Source organism: Perognathus longimembris, chromosome 18, assembly GCF_023159225.1.
Source record: "Perognathus longimembris pacificus isolate PPM17 chromosome 18, ASM2315922v1, whole genome shotgun sequence".
Taxonomy (NCBI): Eukaryota; Metazoa; Chordata; class Mammalia; order Rodentia; family Heteromyidae; genus Perognathus; species Perognathus longimembris.
Genome location: NC_063178.1, coordinates 47836232 through 47851200, shown reverse-complemented (window position 1 = coordinate 47851200; position 14969 = coordinate 47836232). Strand labels below are relative to the sequence as shown.

Genomic DNA, 14969 nt, shown 5'->3' with positions numbered 1-14969 from the left:
AGGAGGAGCACTGTGGGTGGAGTCCAGCTGGCATGTTTGGCGTGCATGCAGGTGGTGGCCAGCGGGGAGGAGGAGGAGGGTTAGTGGGTGATGATCAATGAGGAGGAGGAGGACGAGGAAGATGGTGTCCACGTTGTGGGCGAGGGGGAAGTGGTGAAGATGAGGTGTCACTTGGCAGTGGCAGGGGGCGTGGGGTGTGCCAGTCCCTCTGTCTGTGTCTCTGTCTGTCTGTGGACGGATGGACATGTGGATGCCCAATGCGTGGTTGGCCATCCCTCCATCCTTCCACCCAACGGTCTGTCCATCCCCACCCCCACCCACACAAGGTGCTGACCCCGAACGGCTGCTCCCTGCAACTCTCCATCCTCCCTGACGGCTCCCTCGTCCTACACACGGCCTGGGCCCAGGATGCCAGTAACTTTGACTGCGTGGTGGCCAACCACCACAGCCAGGACTGGGCACATGCTGCCCTGTGCCCATCTGGGGTGGACACCAGCAAGGATGCCACCATAGACACCGTGGACATGGTGCACTCCATAGACACAACCATGCATGCTGCTGATGTCACAGACAATGCTGTAGACACCACGGATGCTATAGACACCATTGTGGATGACGTGGACACCATAGACACCACTGTGGGCACTGTGGATACCATAGACACGACCGTGGATGCCACCACACACAACATGGATGCCACCAAGGATGCCGTAGAAGTCACAGATGATGATGAGGACACCAGGGATACTGTGGACATGACCATGGACCCCGTGGAAGCTGTGTCACAGACACCAGCATGGACGCCATAGGTGTCACAGACGACAAAATGGACACCTTAGAAAACACCATGGACACAACTGCTGTGAGTGCCAATAAACCAAGAGCCATCCAGGACAAAGCCATCCCCAAGGGCTCCCCATAAGCCAGGAAACATGGAGCTCTTTGGAAGCACTGTTTTTTCTGTGTGTTGGCAAACTGGTGATCTGCGAGCTTCACACACTGCTCCATATCTGTTGATGAAATCATATAACTGTCAGTCCATTTTCAATACTTAAAAGGAAATTAGAAAATCCCTGTCGAGAGGTAAATCTAACATGTGAATACTTATGAGCATAGAAGTAAATATTACTTTATATTTTCAGTACTATTACTATTTCTTCATTATGCTGTCACATCCATTCCTACATTTTCCTGTTTTCAGTTTGATTGAAAGTTCTTTTTGTTACGAGCACTGACTATCACACGTAGAATTTCTTGCAAGTGCTAATCTGTGTGGTGTACATTTCCATGGTAATTCTCAGTCTTGTGTGTACTACTCAAGCTCTTCATCCAACATTATGAACAGTAAAATTTGAAAGTCCCTGTATGTCTATTTACATTATAAATAAGACCCCTGTAGCTCTTTGTTGCAGTTGTTATATTTGTCTCTTATACTTATGTGTAAAGTGGAGAGCGGGGAAGAGAATCAAATGGTTCTTTGAAGCTCTAAATTCATGCTGTGCCCAATATTTGTGCCTGCTTGTTACACAAAAACCAATGCATGGGACTTGCTTTGTTATAAGAACATTTCTGGGCACTAGGAATTAAAAATGTGCAAAATCTCTGTTTTCTTTGTAGTCTAAAGTTAATTGAGAAGAACATGGAGACCTTGTTACAAAGGCTTTGCTTTTAATGTGATAGAAGTTAGCCTTACATTACTGAGTAGTTGAATAAACATGCAGAAAATAGGGGGAAAAAATCAATCCTACAAGGATTTCAGTTCCCATGAATTATATTTCCAGGAGCAATGTCATCCATTTTTGGCAATTAAATTACCAAGTGAAGGAAGAAATTGATGTTGCAATTGTAATGAACAACTTTTACATTGCATGGATTGAAGGATACCAGAAGAGACTATGAATTCCTCCCTAAGTCATGAACTTACCTGTCACATTAGCCATCTCATTTTCTGAGCAAGGAGTGCAATCAAAGCAACCTTTCCCTCCTGAGTGGATTTCCTGAATCCAGGATAACAACTCTCACTGCAGTCAGAGTGAGGAGGTTAAGAAAAATCAGATATGTGTCAATAAATTTTCAAAGTTCTACCTAAAAATTCAAAATTTCAGTATTTTAAAGAATAAGATGATTAAGCTTAGCATTTCTATGTAAATAAACCATACTGTGCTGCTAATTTCCTTTCCTCATGCAAAATCACTTGATCTCCAGCAGGATTGTGCAATTAGACCTTATTCACAAAAGGGTGCAGCTAAAAGCGATATATCATCTTATGGTGAAGTGCATCCCACAGTTAAGATGGAAAACTTGGTCTAAGAAAAGCTCCTGATTGCCTTTAATTTCTGATTAAGAATTAAAAAATAGCAGAAATAATTAATGAAGGCTTGCAGAAGAAATTATATGGGATAATACATAATCAAAATAATCACTCAACAAAGATGTAGAAGGCCTCTTTTCAAGAGAAATCAATTCTGTGTAAATAGTCGTGAATGAGACAATTCTCAGTTGCCTAGCTACAGTTTTTAAAGGTAACTACTTTAGAAATGTATATAGTTTGAGCATGGTAAAATTTTGAAATATAAAGTACAATGAATCTAGATATTTATTTTAAAATATCAATAATTTAGCAGATTATCTTTTCTAATATTTATGAAACTCATAATGAACAGGTTAATTTATAATTTTAAAAACATTGGCATGAGCATGTTAAAATTATTTGTAAGTAAAATTTATGGAAAGATAGGTTATATTTTGTCCCTTTACTGGCCTAGTTTTCCTTAAAAGCAAATAAACAGATGTCTAGAGAACCTCACTGATATTCAAATAAGTATAATTTGTTAGGTTTTGGAAAAATACTTCAATTACTTGACTTTTTTTACTGAACGAGTCTTCTCTAGAAGTGTTTCCTCATGATGAGTGCCATTCAAAACAGAATACCTTACCTGTGCAGGAGAAAGCACTCTCTTTTACTTTTTCCCCTTGTTTGCACTTCTGTTTGATGAGGAAGCATCTCATGGAGAGCCTGGGCCACAGCATACACAGCATTGTATATATTGTAACTGTGTCCAGACACAGTCACAACCAAAATGTGCCCAGGCAACCAATCTAAAGAGGAATCATAAGGGCAGTTCTCCCACATGACACAATCAGACTCAGAATCTGAGCAATTAAAAGAAAGAAACCACAACCTAGCAAGGAAAAGTCTTCTGGGTATTTAGAAAGGTTAACTGCATTAACAAAATCTGTGAATCCAGAAACATCTGGGTGATAGTGTGAAAAAATAAGAGGTACATGTGAAGAATCTAGCATGAATTATCAATTTCTCCAGGTTAAATCTCACTGTGAGTTCATGATGCAAACATGTTTTTTTATAAAAATTTTCTCAACATACATTATTAAATATAATAGGGATTCATTATCACCATACATGATGAGGACATTTGCTGAAGATTTATTAATCTGGGTATAATGTGCCTTCATTTTGAATATATATGACACAATATAGTTTGGGATTCCTATTCAAATGCAACACAAATTCTATTCTGGGCTGTCTTTTCCTTTAATTCAGGAAGAATCCACAAACCATTCTCATTTTCTAATATTAACAGTCCCACCCATTTCCAGCTGAAGCGAAGCACTAAGAGACCATGACACTGGTAATCAATGTGTCCTTTGGAGCCATCTGATAGAGAGCAGAAAACGTGTTATGGTCATTCAGGGCGTAATAATAAGTTCCAAAAGTAAGCTAAAGGGAATGAATATTTTATGTTCCATAAATGAGAAAATTTGCATCTATTACAATGCAGTCATGTATATTATATAATTATTTGAAGAAGGTTAACAGAAGGTTTTCCTTGTAATTAAAATACATTTTATTTTTATTTTATAGTTTTACATTTTTTTGTCTTTTGGGGGGGTTGTTTTTCTCAAAGTCATGGGGCTTCAACTCGGGACCTGGGCTCTGTCTCAAACCCTCTTGGTGCTCAATGCTAGCGATCTAGTACTTGAACCACAGTGCCACTTGTGATTTTTCTGAATAATGTATGGGAGATAAAGGTCTCAGGAACCTTTCTGCCTTGGCTGCCTTTGAACTCAGTACCTCAGATCTCAGTCTACTGAGTAATTAGGATTAAAGGCACCTAAAGTAAATTTTGTGAAATGTTTGCACAATGTGCTTTTGCAATGGCTCTTGAACTTCTCACTATTCCCATAAATTTCTTCCATTTATGTCAATCCCACCCATCCCTTTACTTTCCTAGTTCCATTTTGACATGTGTACATTGAATCTTAATTTTACTTGCCCATCCATCTACTCAATATTTCTCTACCCCCATCCACATCCCCTCAACACCTATACCCCTCAGACAATATATGCTTCCATTTTCAGAGGTTTATTTTTCATATTGGAAGTTAGTTGATCAGAAATATTATACCATTTAATTTTACCTGTATGTATACCATAGTTTAGTTAAACTGGCCATGTATACATACATGTTAACGGATATGTGTTACATATTTTTCATATTTCATGTTTTCTCATTTTAGATCAAATAATACATGTTTTCACATTTCATAGCTAAGATTACATATGACAGAACACATATCTCCTTTATTCGCCCAACTTAATTCATTCAACATGTTTTGCACATAAGCATGAATGTATGTATGTACTATTACAGGGCCACAAATTCAGGGCCTCATGCACCTCTTGGCTTTTTCCCTCAAGGCTAGTTCTCTAACACTTGAACCACATATTATTTCCTGCTTTTTGCTTGTTAATTGGGGATAAGTTTCCTGAGGAGCTACAATTACAACTGTGAGCCATCCAGGCTCAATATATCTTCACACCTTAAAGACATTTTCAGTTTCTTGATTTTTAAAGAAAACTATTGATGTCTTAAAACTCCAGTTAATTCACTTTTCTACTAAAAATTTCCATTACTTTTACCAAACCATTCGGACAATAAATATCCATTTATCTTTAATAGTCCGTTTTTTATATCCCAAAATTTGATAGATCCTTTAATCCAGCCTTTTCCTTTCATTTTCTTACAAAACCTGAAGTGGCATCAAATTAGACATTTTAAAGTATTCCCCCAATGTTTCCCAGTCTCATCTGAGGAAACCTGGAGAGGTAAAGCAGTGTCCCAATCTGGATAGATTTGAATCCTGATGGTCCTGTCAGTACTTTTATAGCCTTGCTCTCTCTAGTACAGGAGTAGTTTGGGATCTTGTACTTCCCAAAGAGGCAAATGAAGCGAATTTTAAATGCTGTCAAAGTTCCATCTTGAACATCATAGATATCAAATGCCAGAGCCAAGTTGTATAAAAGAGCAGGGTTTTTGTTGATCTCTTCAATAACAAAAGCCAAGGCCAAAACAAACTGGTAGTTCTTGAAGATAAACCCATGTTGAACATAGACATTTAAGAGGAATGTTTCAAAATTTAGGTCTTTGAAAGACTGAATGCTTTCTTCTCTTCCAATGAATTTATTAGGAGATTACCCCCAATTGGGATGGAAGACGAATTTACTGTGTGATGCTTATATATAGGGTTAACCAGCTTTTTCTTTAGTTGAATCTTCTATGTTTTATTAATTATCTTATTCATTTATTTCTGATTTAATTTTTATTGTGATTCAAGGTTTGGCTGGTTTCTGCTTTTCTAAGATGTTGAGGTGCATCAATGAAGTGTTGGTTTGAATTTTCACCAATTACTTGATGTAAGCCCTCAGAGCTTCTGAATAATAGGTTTTGAAATGTTACTTAGGAGCTGGACTTTTCATGTTTATTTTTATTAAATTCCATAAATGTTTGAATTTCCCTTCTAATCTCCTTGATGATCCACTGGTCATTCAACCATGTGTTGTTCAGTCTCCAATAGAGAGTTTTCTACAATGGCATTTGCTGTTGAGCTCTAATTTTATTCCATTGTGGTCTGATTGGATGCAGGGGATAACTTCAATCTGTTAAAAAAAAACTCTGTGGGTTTCCTTTGTGGCCTAACTCTGGTTTATTTTGAAATATGTTCCATGAGCTGCTGAAAAGAATGCATATTATGATACTATTTGGTGAAAGAATCTGTGCATGTCTGTTAAATCTAGTTGATTGATGTAGTTATTTAGGTCTATTTTTTATTTGATTAGATTTCGCCTAGATGAACTATCCAGCGGTAATAATAACTTTTTGAAATTGACAACAATGTGTTTTGAACTATGTATACTTTTATATTTAGTACTATATATTTGATGGAGTTGTGTGCTGCAGTGTTTGGCGTGTAGATATTTAGAATTGTCATATCTTCCTGTAGGGCTTAGTTGTACTCGTTTTATTGTTAAAAATTGACAATCAGATGAAAGCATTAAGGGTTTCAGGTAAGGTTAGGATGGAGGTTGTAGTTTTCCAGAGTTTGTTTGCGTGGGAAGGGTATCAGTTTCAGAGTAGTTAGAGGAGAAAAGGGAAGAGAAGACAGGGAGTTAGTGTGATGGAGGATATAAATGAGGGAGAAGAAGAAGGAGAAGAGGAGGAAAGAAAAGGAAAAGGCTGAAAGTGAACTATTGAACTTGTGGGGTAGGTATGTGTTGGGAGGCAAAAACTGGGAGCGATTGAGGGAAGAGATGGCAAAAAGACATGTACTCTTTACCTGACTTATATAACTGTAATTACACTGTACTTCTCCTTTACAATAATAATATAAAAAATCTAAAAACAAGTGTAATAAGGTAATCTATGCACATGGAAGCTAAAATAAAGCAGTAGTATATGTAATACATTACATCAAATAGACTTTCACTAAAACATCAAATCTGGAAAGTTTTTAATACCATGATAAAAAGGATTAAGTGAACAAAATGAAATAGTTCTAAGGATGTATTTGCATACTATTCAAGCACTGAATTGCATTAGCAGTTAGGTAGTCCTCAGTACACCTGTAGTTGAAGGCTTTTTGTAGAGAAATTCCAGACTGTTTCAACAGGGAGGCATCAGAATTAAATTTCAGCTTCCTTGATTAGATGAGCCTCTCCTATATGAACAGAACTTTTCAACCATCTTCTATTGAACAAAACATCCCTCATCAACATACTGAATCTTGTCCAAGAGAGCTCATGGGATAGGACACAAACCACCCAGTTTTTAAAACTGTTGAATGTATTGAGGACACATGCTGTTCTCACGGTAGTAATGCTAGAAATTAACAAATAAATATGCATGTAACATGAAAATTAAATGAATTATTTGTCAACCATCATTAAATGCTTAAACAATGAGTAAATTAAAGTTACTCAATTTGGTTAAATGTTTAGTGCATGATAAACTGTGTTGTTTTCAGAGGCACATTTCAACAAATAAACTGATCCATGAAACAAATGAAAAAGAAAATAGAATATCAGAAATCTATGGATATAGAAAAAGGAGAAATAAAAGGAAACTAACAGCCATTGCTTAAGTCAAGATTACAGACACTAAAGATACTACACTGTAACTCAAGGAACTAGAAAAAACAAACCAAAAATTAGTAGAAGGACTGAAATAATCAAGTAGAAGAAAAAGAAATGAATACTAAAAACACAGTAGAAATAAGAGTAAACTTTTTGAAAAGGAAATAATCAAGTATCTAGAGCAAACTTAAGACACAAGAATCTTAAGGAAGTATCACTGTATCTGTTTTTCCCCCCACTTAAACTACAAAGCCATGGTAGCAGAGTAAAAGTACAGTGATAAAACCGATGCATAGATCAATGAGATATAAGATCAAGAAATAATTGTAAGCAACTACAGATATCTGATACTAATAGAAATTGACAAATGATACCTGGCTTAAAGATGGGACTCTAAGCCATGGCGCTGTGAAACTGGATATTCATGTGTCAAAAAATGACACTAGATCCTGTCCTACAACTTGCAGATTTTCAACGTAAAATTTAGTCAGTTCTTAATAAGACACCTAATAAGAACTTTACAAGTAATAGAGAAAATGAGGGGAAGCTTATGTATGCCAGTAACTTTAATAGAACTCAAATCACTTATAAAATAGTATCAAGAATTAGCTTGTGGATTTGGCTAAGGGTTCATCATTTGTATCAATCACAAGTCCCTCAATTCCACAGCATGACTGGAAATGTAAAGTAATTGTAGTTACCTCAAATTGAAAGGCTTCAGCACAATGAAAGTAACAGTGGGCTAGCCAAATGAATAGTTGTAACTCTTGCTAGCTATTCATACCACAGAGCATTACTAGCATATTGATATGTACATAAAATTTAGTTACCAGGTGGAAAAATCCAATAAAAATGGGTTCGTGAACAAACAATTTAAAAATTAAATGCTACAAATAAAAATCCAATATAGTAAAATTTTTCAACCATTTGAACAATCATGACAATGCAGTTCAAAGCAATAAAGTGATATGCATTAACCCAGACAAAAACTGTAGTTTCACTAGAACTGAAAAATGAATGGATGAGAAATATCAAGCTGAAAATATAGTGCCAGAGAAATTTAAGTTGAAGTTTCACTTATTACTTGGATGATGGCAGTATGAGCAGAAATGAATATGCAGTTTTAAATGATGGTACCAAGTCCATAATAACTCGAGATGAGATGTCAGTGGAGATACATACTAGAAACTTGCAGCTCCCCTGTGATAGATGGTAAGAAGTAGTGACTTCACATATATTAATAAATTTGTAAATTAAATACCTGCAAGATCTCCTTAAAAAACTTTTTAAGGGTCTGAAGATTAGCACCTTAGCCAGGATAAGATGACGCTGTCACAATAGGGAGGCACCCCAACTCACTCCAACCCAATAGTGAACTGGGAACTCCAACACCCAATGCCCCATCAAGAGACCAGCAAATCCAACAACCAGAACAAACAGAGAAACACAAGAAACAAAAAAGAACAAAGAAAGAAAAGCTGGGCTGGGAATATGGCCTAGTGGCAAGAGTGCTTAACTCATATACATGAAGCTCTGGGTTCAATTCCTCAGCAACGCATATATAGAAAACGGCCAGAAGTGGCACTGTGGCTCAAGTGGTACAGTGCTAGCCTAAAGCAAAAAGAAGCCAGGGACAGTGCTCAGTCTCTGAGTCCAAGAACCAGGACTGGCAAAAACAAACAAACAAACAAATAAAAGAATAGCCTAGGGCTGGGGATATAGCCTGGTGGCAAGAGTGCCTGCCTCGGATACACGAGGCCCTAGGTTCGATTCCCCAGCACCATATATACAGAAAACGGCCAGAAGCGGCGCTGTGGCTCAAGTGGCAGAGTGCTAGCCTTGAGCGGGAAGAAGCCAGGGACAGTGCTCAGGCCCTGAGTCCAAGGCTCAGGACTGGCCAAAAAAAAAAAAAAAAGAATAGCCTATAACCTGCATGGAGCCAGAAAATCTCCCGGTACTCTCCCCACCCTAGCCCAAACAGGGCCAGGCTGGGAAAGAGGCTCTGGCACCAGAAAACAGTACCGCAGATGGTCAGCAACCACAGGAGCAACAGTGGAAAAGTCCTGCCGCGAGTTAAGAGTCCAGACATCAGGAGCTTCATGGGCCCCAGACTGAGCACACTGAACAGACAGAAGGCACCAAGGGACTGGCGGCGCAGGACCAAATGGCCGGGACAAACAACAACAGCAGGGGAACCACTGCCAAACGATCAATTGCCACACTCCAACCTGGAAAATCCCACAGCAGTGCAGAAAACACATACAATCCAGGACCAGTAACTTCTCCATTGCCCCCTCCCTCCAAAATGGGAGATAAGCTCTGGCAGAGACCCAATACCTGATGTAGAGATCATCACAAGGGAACAAAGAAGCTAGAGCTCCTTCTCTCCCCCTCCCTCCCAAGGGAACAAAAGAGTCCCAAAGCTGTAGGACCCTACAGCTCCTGGGAGGACACAGGAGCTAGCAGTGGGCAGAGCAGCACCAACAAAGTGGCTGGGAGACACCTTAGGCCAGCATCCCTCAAAGCCCCAGCTTGGGAGCCTGAATTTGTCTTCACCAGCCCCCCCAGCAGGGACCCGGGGACTGGTAGGCATTGGAATGCCACCTGAGGTCCCCAGGTCTGTGCAGATTTTTTGAACAACAGGCTTGCTGGTGTGCAATACCAGCACGGCAGGGTAACATGGGACCAAGCACACGACGCGCCCCCCCCCCCCAGTCACAGTGGAGGTGGAGAGTGTCTGTGGGCATCAACTCACTCCCAGACACTGGAACATGCTGGGGACCACGCATACCACTCCCACAGTAGGTTTGAAAGAGGGCACAAGCACCCTCCAACAATTCGGGGCAGCACTCCCCCAAAACAAGCACAAGACCAAACACGCATGAGCACCCCAGAGAGCCAGCGTGGTTCAGTATGCTAGCCCTCCAGCTGGAGAATCTTGAGCCCACCCCCTCGTGGGAGCTCACAAGTGGGCAAGTTGCCCATCAGCACCAATGCCCACTCTGATAGGCACTCTCCCCATAGGTGGGCAGAGCCCCCAGTGGCAACTTCCACTCTGATAGACACACTCCGCTCAGGTGGGCGAGCCATCCGTCAACAACAACACCTGCTCTGACAAGAGCTCTGTCAAGCTTGGCAGACAAGAGCTCTGACAGGAAAACTCTGTACAGATGGGCAAACAGCCCCTCAGTGGCAATACTCAATTTCAGAGGTGAGCTCTCTTCACTCACAGCAACTAGCCGGGAAAGAATCAAAGAAGAGAAAAGTTTCCACCCCACGCTGAATCAGTGGCCTGAGAACCCCCAACAGTGGCCCACAAGGGTCAGCACAACACAGTGGCAGAGCACAGTCCTGCAGAGAAAGACACAGGACCTATCCACCCCTAACTGGGGTGAGGGTAAGTGCCTAGGCAACAACTGAGACTGTCACGTTCACCCATAGGGCAGTAAGGTTCAATAGCCAAACTCAAACCCGGAGCCAGGATACATACAAGTCCCCACTGATGGACCAGAAGGAACCAGCACAAAGCCAAGCCAGGGCCTCCATATACAGGACCCTAAAAGTGCAATAACACCAGGTGCATAAATCACAAAGAAATATTACAAATTTCATGAAAGGTCAAGCCAACTCGCTAACTCCAAAAAGTAGCACAACCGAGGAGAAGATAGAGAATATAAAAACAACTGAGGCTAAGATAGCAGAAATGATTGAAGGCCTCAGAAATGCATTCAGAAAACACTTCCAGGAGTTTAGAGTGGAAGACTCGAAGGACCTTCAGGAAATCAAGAAAGAAATGGAAGCAAAAATAGATACAGCCTACTCCTCCTTTAAAAACCTTAACAACCTGAGAAACGAAATGCATGAAAAAATAGATTCAAAACACAACTCATTAAAAGAAGAAATTACCACAATGAGAGCTGATCTGGCAATCATAAACAGTTAACTGGCCTTGATGAAAACCACACTTGAATGTGGGAGAATAACTTCTCTGACCAGTGGGAAACTTAGCCTCAGCACAGTAGCTCTGATGCCTCATTAGCACACTAATAGGCCTATGGGGAAAAAAATCTCCATTAAAGAAGTCTCCTGTGTTTTATAGCCAAAGGAAGCCACTTTGTCAAGAGACTCTTTTCCTGTACTGAGCCTCCCTGGGGAGACTTGCTTATCAGCTGCCTTTAGTGAAAGCTTTTCAATGTAAGTAAGGAAGTCTCTTCACAGTGTATAGGGAAGTCTCTTCACAGTATATAGGGAAGTTTCTTCACAGTAAATAGAGAAGTCATGGTCAAAGATAATTAGTCTCGAGGACATAGTAGCTAGGTGATAGAGTTCTGCCTTGACTGGTCTATTCCTCTGTTTTGACATCAACAATCTTTGTAACAGCTCAACCCTTTGAAGTAGCCACTCTTTGTAGTAACAAAAACTTTTGTATTAGTTTCCTCCCTCGCAGTAGGAACATCTTCAACTTTTGTATTGAAATGGATATCATGCTGTATTAATTTTTACCCTTGAAGTTGTGAATTGATTTCTAACCCTATAAAAACCCTGGCCCTCCTGAAATAAAATGTGCATGGGTCCACTCGCCTCTGCATCCCCCATGTCCTGACTACGGTTGCAGTTACCTGGGTCCAACACTCGAAGCCACATCACAAAGAATTGATAACTTGAATCTTAAGTCTCTCATTTGGACGACGAGTTAGCTGGTAAGGACCAGAAGATTACCGCACTCCAAGAAACTGTGAAACTGCAGGGCAGACTAATCCAGGAGACAGTGCACAGGGAGAAGTGACATAATCTGCATATAATTGGAATAGATGAAGGAGAGGAGTACCAGAGCACAGTTATACAACAAATATTCAATAGAGTTATTGCAGAGAACTTCCCCAATCTCACAAGGAATAACCTCACCCAAATAACAGAAGCATATAGGTCACCTGGCAGAGCAGACCCTAGAAAATCCTAGCCTAGACACATTATTATCAAGGACTCAGATCTCAAAAATAAAGAGCAAATTTTGAATGCAGCCAAAATGAAGAAAGAACTATACTACAATGAAAAAAGATCAGAATTATGGCAGACCTCTCCACACAAACTTACAATGCACGAGGAGCCTGGAAGAACAGAGTCCAATTCCCCAGGCCAACAACTGCCAACCCAGAATTAGATACACAGCAAAATTAGAATTCACTTCTTTGATGGAAAAAAACGATCTTTCCATAGCAAAGAGGAGTTAAAGGATTATGTGAATAAAAAACCAGACTTACAGCAAATTCTAAGAGGGGAGCCCCACCCAATAGAAAATGTACAGGACCCCAGATAGAAACATAAAGTAACTACAATAGCCAGAGCCCAACAGGAGGTGCAGCTCAATAAAGACAAGAAAGAAGGGAGAGGAAACACAGCCTAACCGGAAAATGGAAGGGAGAAAACCACACTTATCCATGATCTCTTTGAATATAAATGGTATAAATTCCCTGATAAAGAGGAGCAGACTTACAGAGTAGATCTGTAAATAAAAAGTTGCTATCTGTTGTCTTCAAGAGACCCATCTTACAGCAAGGGACAAAAACAGGCTCCGAATGAAAGGATGGAGCAAGATCTTCCAAGCAAACGCACCTACCAAAACAGCAGGGGTAGCCATTCTGCTATCAGACAAGCTGGACTTCTCATTAAAATCAGTTCAAAAAGATAAAGAAGGGCACTACATTTTAATACAAGGAAAAATCCAGAATCAAGATATCACAGTGGTAAATTTATACTCACCGAACCAAAGAAGCCCTAAATATGTCAAGCAAATTATCTCAGAACTACAGAACAAGGTAGACCAAAACACAATCATAGTGGGAGACTTTAATACTCCACTCTCTCCAAGAGACAAATCCAACACACAGAGGATTAGCAAGGGAGCTGAAGACCTAAGTAACACCATATCCCACATAGATCTGACAGATCTGTACAGACTTTTTCACCCTACAGAGACCCAATACACATTCTTCTCAGGAGCCCATGGAACATACTCCAAAATAGATCATGTCCTAGTCCACACAAAGAACCTCAACAAATACAAGAGTATTGAGGTTATCCATGTATCTTTTCTGATCATATTGGAATCAAGGTAACACTCAATAACAAAGGATACCACAGAGGCTACACAAATACTTGGAGGAAAAACCCCTCACTGTTATCTAACACTTGGGTCACTGAACAAATTAAGGATAAAAGTAACTAATTCATGAGCCACAACGACAATGAAATTACATCACCAAAAAGCTATGGGATACAGATAAGACAGTGCTGAGGGGAAAGATCATTGTTACCAGCACACACATTAAAAGAATGGAATCAGATCAGGTGAATAACCTCATGATGCAGCTAAAATGTCTGGAGAAACAAGAAAAATTTGAATCTAAAATGACTAGGAGGAGAGAGATCACAAAGATTAAAGAAGAGATAAATCTGATTGAAAATAAAAAGACCACTGAACAAATGAATAAAACAAAAAGCTGGTTCTTTGAGAAAATAAGTAAAATTGACAGAACCCTTGAAAGACTTACAAAAAAAAGAACAGACTAATATCCATACGATCAGGGACTCCACCCGAAAAATTATAACAAATACACATGAAATTCAAACAATCATAAGGAACTATTTCCAGAATCTTTACTCTCTAAAGAATGATAATTTTACAGAAATAGATCAATTCTTAGAGAAGTATAAACTGCCCAAACTGAATCAAGAAGAAATAAATCAACTAAATAAACCAATAAATTACAGCGAGATACAGGAGGTAATCAAGAGCATTCCACCAAAGAAAAGCCCAGGCCCAGATTGATTCACCAATGAATTCTATAAAACTTTTAGTGTGGACCTAATACCAATACTCCTGAAACTCGTCCATGATATAGAAAAAGAGGGAGAAATCCCAAACTCATTCTATGAAGCTAATATTGTACTCATCCCCAAACCAGGCAAAGACCCAACCAAAAAAGAGAACTAAAGAACAATATCACTATTGAATACAGACGCCTCAACAAAATATTAGCTAACAGGATCCAGAAACTGATCAAGAAAATTATACATCATGATCAAATAGGCTTCATCCCACAGATGCAAGGATGGTTCAACATCCACAAATCAATAAACGTAATTCACCACATTAAGAAAGTTAAGACGAGGAACCATATCATCATCTCAGCCAATGCCCAAAAAGCCTTTGACAAAATACAACACCCATACAAGTTAAAAGCCCTGGAGAGAACAGGAATAGAGGGAATATTCTTTAAAACAATAAAAGCCATATACAACACCCAACTGCTAATACCATATTAAATGGGGAGAAACTAAAACCATTCCCCCTAAACTCAGGAACAAGACATGGATGCCCACTCTTCCCCACTTCTATTCAAAATAGTGCTGGAGTCCCTAGCCATGGCAATAAAGCAAGAGGAAGACATCCAAGGTATCCACATTGGCAAAGAAGTAATCAAACTATCCCTATTGGCAGATGACATGATCTTATATCTGAAGGACCAAAAAAACT

General features: G+C 39.5%; 1 pseudogene; it reads left to right on the top strand.

Moving 5' to 3' along the window:
- The first annotated feature begins 826 nt into the window (after positions 1–826).
- Positions 827–14969, top strand: part of LOC125367027 — a 39446-nt pseudogene continuing 25303 nt past the window's right edge.